Source organism: Toxotes jaculatrix, chromosome 15 (assembly GCF_017976425.1).
Source record: "Toxotes jaculatrix isolate fToxJac2 chromosome 15, fToxJac2.pri, whole genome shotgun sequence".
NCBI classification, from domain to species: domain Eukaryota; kingdom Metazoa; phylum Chordata; class Actinopteri; family Toxotidae; genus Toxotes; species Toxotes jaculatrix.
Genome location: NC_054408.1, coordinates 24302205 through 24308273, shown reverse-complemented (window position 1 = coordinate 24308273; position 6069 = coordinate 24302205). Strand labels below are relative to the sequence as shown.

Here is a 6069-nt window from a genome sequence, read left to right as displayed (position 1 = left end):
AAAAAAGAGAGAAAAGTTGCCAAACCGACTGCTGCATATTTGTGCCATAAGTGTGTACCATAAATATTTATTGAATTAGTTTCTTTTTTTCTTCTTCTTTGTTCTGTTTATGATTTAATTTCAGTCCAGTTTGTAAGTAACACAGTATTATATTTGCATTGTTTGTTCGTCTACACCTGGTTTTCTTTAGTCATGTCATGGTTACTGGGTGGCTGTAGCCCTCTTATTCCCTTCCTTGCAGTAATGAGATGGCCAGGCTGTGAAAAATGATTTTAACATTCAAAAATTTAAAAACAAAAGTTCAAAGTTGAGGATAAATGACACACATTCCACCAGTCTGTTACAAACTGAAAATGTTTTTCAATAAAATGTTTTTCCTATGGACGCGCTGTCTGTCTGTGTTGCTTTGTAGCCCTGTTTTCACACTGCAGGAAGAAATAACATCTTTTATTAGTCATCATCTGCTGCTTATCTGGGTCCAGGCCCAAGTCGCAGGGTCCCAGTCCACAATGCACCAAAGTCCTGTGGTACCTCCCACGTGGGAGGTGGTGCCGCCCGGAGTGGGGTTCAAACCCACAGCCCTGAGAAAGTGAGTCTCATGCTCTACCAACTGAGCTAACCGGGCAATGTCTTTTTGTAATTATAATTATAATGATGTTTAATAATTTCACACAACTTTAGAGTGAAAGAATTTATGACAGTTTCATTTTCTTATTTTAGTCGTTATTTACTGTATTAGTATTTCTTAGTATGGAATCACTTTTGTGATATATATATATATATGTAGATATAGAATATTTTCAGAAGCATATTTGAAAGTCTTGCTTTTATAAGACCTGAAATGAGAAATCAACAATCCAGATAGCATTTTCTATCGAGAAAAATATACTATATGTATAAACACACATGCACACCCAGATATTACACATTTTTGGAACCTGACTGCCGGGATTTTTTTCCCCATTGAGATACAAGTACATTCTTGAGTGTCGGGGGATTGTTTACGCTGCTACACTGTTTGTCCCTCTGGGCTTTCTGTGGTTCAGATGTTCAACGTTCGTCAAAGTTGTTGTCTCCACTTACGGTCGTTTTCTTCCAGCAGTACCTCGAAAGGACATAACTCCGTGAGTAATATGGTTGTTGTGTAAATTATCTGTTTTAACTTACCTGTTACGGTGTCCCGCTTTGATTTATCGTTTGTGTGTTAATAGCGCGACCGATGCTAATACGCTAGCCCGTCAATGGGGTTTTTCTATATTATGTTAGCATAAAGCTAATCGCTACTTACTGCGTGTGTTGTGTGGCGTAAATAATAATTTCGGTTTATGTTTGTGAATTTTGTATTTATGACTGTACAAGAAACAGACAAAACAAAGTCGGACATACCATTTCTTTATTATGTTTTGTATTCCAGTTTCACAGATCTTCTTACTTAAAGCATCAAAACTTACCTGAAGACTCGCGATGTTTTAATGAGAAACTGTTTACCTTATCTGCCACGTTTTGAATTCAGCTGCATTCTTACAAGGGCAGAATACTAAAGGTGTTGGATGGGGTTCAAGTCAGGGGTTGTTTTTTTTTGCAACACAGTAAAGTTCTTCCACACCAAAGAGAAAACCATTTCTTGTGGTACTGGTTTTGGGCGTTGCCATGCTTAAACGGTAGAGGACCTTGCCAAAACTGTTGCCAAACATTTGGAAGCACATGTTTGGCAACAGTCATTGTATGCCATAGCATTAAAGGGATGCTGCAGGGATTTAGTCTTGCAGTGTTATAAAGTTGCAGGATTCAGTTCTGCTACCTGACTCAGACCCGGTGGGTCCTGGTAGAACTTTCTGAACTGAAAATAACAGGCCTTGCCCAATCAATGATCAGACCTCAGACCAAAGGAAGTAGGCGATGGTGTCCACATCGTTTTGGCCACGTGTTGCACAACACGAGAGATTAACGTAATCTTGCAACACAGTGAGTATCGAGGACGAGGAGTAGTGAAGGTGTGTCTGCTGGGTGGTCCCTCGGTGGGTTCTGTGTGCAGGGTGGGTGGTGTAATATGGAGACAGTGATTAAGAGGTTCTGTTTCCTATCAGTGGGATGATGATTGCTTTGTGAAACAGAACCGGTATCGTGCCAAATTGTCACTAAGCTGGTGAGTCAGTCTTGTTTTGTCTGCCAATATATCCAGGCAACTAGCCTGTATAACCAGTCACGCTGCCAGTGAGTCAGGAGGAGAGCCTTCCAAAATATAGCCAGGCAAAGACACAGCCAAAGCAAGCCAGACATCTCTTCTACTGTAGCTGGCTGATAGCAGTCAATCAACCACCAAATCAGCTCACAGAGTCCATCAGCTTGCCACCATAGCTCTCTGTGTTCAGCCAAAGAGTCCTCAGGCCAGGGTTTCAATCAACAGGCAAGATTATAGCTGTGACAGCCAAGAGTTCAGCTAGCCAGACTTCTTGGCCAAGTCTAGATCTGGGTGATCAGATCCCGGACTTTATTTAAACATTTAACATTAGGTCACTGGGGTCTGTTTTTGATTTCTGAAAAACAGGTTGAACCTCTGGGTTTGAGATTAAACCTTGCAATAAGGTCGAAGGTGTCAAGATATCAGAATTTCTTTCTTTTTCATTTAAAAATTTTTAATATAAGTATTCTTTTGTTTGAAATTTTGCCCCTCAGGCCACACCACTCTTGGCTGCTCATATGGCTGCTTGGTTGATTGGGATGGGAACGCTGTAATTTCCGTGATTTTGTGGATAAGTAAATTGAACGCTGAGCAGTGTACCATCCAAACCAACCACGAGAAACCAATATCTACAGAAAAATACTGCACATAGATATAGATAAGATATAGTAACAATATAACACAATCCCACAAAGTAGTCCTGCAATAAATAGAAGTAGTTGGTATGATTCAAACTAAGTGCTGAACAAACACCATCTGAAACCACTTTTGTCTCCACTGATGGCAAATCATACAAACTGGTTTGTTTCAAGTATACCTTGGCCAGAATATAATATCAGGTAATAATTGAAGATTGAAGTCTGCATGATAAACGTGAAGCTACAGTTATCAGTCTGTTAGCTTAATTTGGTAAGCCTGCACTGGAAGACTGGAAACGGGGCCAAACAGCTGACCTGGCTTTCCTCAAAGGTAACAAAATTTGCACACAGGAGCCTTAAACCTTCCTAATTTATATCTATATCCTGTTTTAGCTAGCCAGTTTTTCTGCCAAGCTAAACCGCTAGCTGTAGCTTCATAGCTACAGACATGAGACATGAGAACGGTTTTGATATTCCCATGTTCCCATGCATATATATATATATACACATTTGCTGTGAGGAAAGCATTACGAACAAAACCTGCAGTTAAAAAAAAAATCCTCATGGATAACAAAACCTCAGAGTTGAAAACGACTCACCATCTTATTTTCTTCTTTTTCATCATACACCGTTCTATCCTCTGCCCCCTCCTCTGCAAGTATTAAAGATATTAAAGCCACTGGTTATATATTCATCATTTCTAACCACATTGTCTTTCACAGCTCTCTGTTTATGAGGCAGCAGCAGAAAATGAAAATATCTTCACAGCACTGGAGCTCAGCTCTTGACTGTTTACCAGGAAAAAAAAAAAAAACTGCCTGAGAAGCTAAGATGAAAAAAAGAAGCAGGAAACAAAAAGAGAAAACAAATTGTGAGGCTTCCATCACTCGCTCTCTCTCTCTCTCTCAATGGTCCCTCATCTCGCATCATGCCGCCACACTTTGATGAGGAAGGCAGCGGTGGTGGTGGTGGGGGTTTCTCATGTTTTTCCTATTTAACGTTTCCGTTTTATCTCTCTTGCTTTAATGCCTTGGACTGCGGAGAGAGGCGATGAGGCGTTGCGGGTGTTTAATGGATTTTTCGTTTTGAGGAGGCTCAAGAGTTTATCATTTGGGAGTAGTCAGGTTTTTAGGCCCTTAACCTCTCTCCACATGTCTGTAATTTAACATCGTTCAGAACCCAAGGGCCAAGTGTCTTAAATACCCAGGAGGCTCCTGTGTCAACGTTGATTATGTCTTTGGTAGGAAGACAACCCGCTGGGACTTTGCTTGGAGTTTGTTTGAGTAGGATGAAAATCTCTCTGGAGGCTGCTTTGAATTCAGACGTGTGTGTTGACATACTGTACATATCTTGTTTTGGAGGGTGTGATATAAAAAGAAAAAAAATAAAAACAACTGAGAACACAGCACTCATATCGCATACCAACATCGAACTTCAAAATACTGTGTGCCCACGTCAACCACTGGAAGAAATTCCTGTGTGGTCCGAGATGCTGCGCTGTGTTTTGATGTTCGCCGTTGTCTTCTGCGGCGTTTGTGGGCGGACAGAGGCAATGTGAGCCAAACACTGGACTCATCTGCACAGATGAGCTCCGCTGAGTAAGTTAATTAGTCAGTCATGCGTGCAGCTGTGTCATGTGAGTGTGGAATTTCATCCTAGTTTCTTTAATGTGGTTGGAGTAAACAAATAATAATAAGGGGGCATCAGCATCGTACAGTATATAATCCACACAGAAGCTCCTCAACCTCCTCAATGAGAGAAACAGTATTTGTCATTTCAATGAAACGTTTTCCCTAGGCTGCATATTACACATATATCAGTCACATTTGGCTGCATTCTTTCAACTAACAACACAACACACAACAATTTTTTTCAAATGTTTTTAAAGACCTGCAGGCTACAATACAACCAGTGTGATCTAAGCGATGTAACACTATTCTGCCCTGGCTTCTGAGAAACAAAACTGTTTATCGTCATTGTTGTCGTGGCAATAATGGCTTGTCAGGTAAAAGTAAACGTAGATTAACAACCTCAAACTATTCCTTCAGTGGAAAGTAGTTCCAGTTAAAAACAGCAAGCTCTGTGGACCAAGTTGTTGTTTCTGGAAACACGTGTTGCTGTTGAATTTCTTTTCAATGTCTTTTCTTCTGTGTTTTTCTTTTTTTTTTTTTTTTTTTTTTTATCAGAGCTTTACAGACAAAATTCTATTCAATTCACCTTTATTGTTTTGGGGTGGAGGCAGAAATGTTATAGAAAAAAACATTTAAAAACCTGAGCAGATAAAGCTGACAAGGCTAGATCCCACTCATTTGGGTGAACTGACCCTTTAATGAGCAACTGCCTACACGTTGTCTGTGCAGGATAAATGCGTGTGCATAAACCTGTCTGATCTCTGGGCGTCACCAGCCGAGGGCAGGACCCTAAAATGAAGAGAGTTAAAGCTATGTAGCCATCACGTGTCAATCAAACTCACAGGGAACAAATCAAGGGTGCATCAGTGCAGGAATCCCTCCCTCCCACTGACCATGACGACCGAGGAGCTGTCAGTCATCTTGTTGTCATGGGAATATCCTTCCCTTGAACTGCTTAGCTGCTTTTGTTGCCAGAGTCGCATCAGGATCATTGGAAAGCATGTCACTCTCTCTATATTGGACCCCTGTGGAGCCACTGCACTGTTTGAAGTTGCTCTGTTGCAGTCCAAGTGGTGAAACACACTGAAAACACTGCTGTTTATCATTTTAAGATTTTTGACCACTCTTCTCTTGTGCTGCCTTGCTGATCAGGAACTGCAGTCAAAGTGATGACACTCCTTGCACTAATAGTGCTAGCGGCGAAAGCCGGGGGGAGTAGCATTGGTTATTCCACCCCCATAGTGGTATAAACAATGCTGCTCTCTTGGAGCCTCTTAGAGGAGCAGTGCTACAGACTTTGCCATCACTCCAAAAAGTCAGGTTGCGCTAAGTAGCCTATGGTGTCCTGCCTACAGAAAAATGATGGTTGTCCTAACTGGACAGTCACCTTGTTGAAGGGACTGACAGATTGTGTTTTCATTTTCATTTGGACACCAAAATAACATGGTGACATGTAAGTGTAAATGTGTTTGAGGGTGATGTCTTTAATGGGACCGTTGTACAGTCCACATTGTTTCATATTGTTTCATACTACAGGGAGTGGAGGACAATCTGAAAAGTAATGACTGTCAGTGAAGTGCACTGTATGTAAGATGGCATTGTTTAAAGACTTTCTGTA

General features: G+C 41.0%; 1 non-coding gene across 1 annotated transcript; it reads right to left on the bottom strand.

Moving 5' to 3' along the window:
• Positions 1-552: 552 nt before the first annotated feature.
• On the bottom strand, positions 553-625 carry trnav-cac. Its single transcript has one exon. It is a non-coding gene; the product is annotated as a tRNA-Val (tRNA).
• Between the last annotated feature and the right edge of the window lie 5444 nt (positions 626-6069).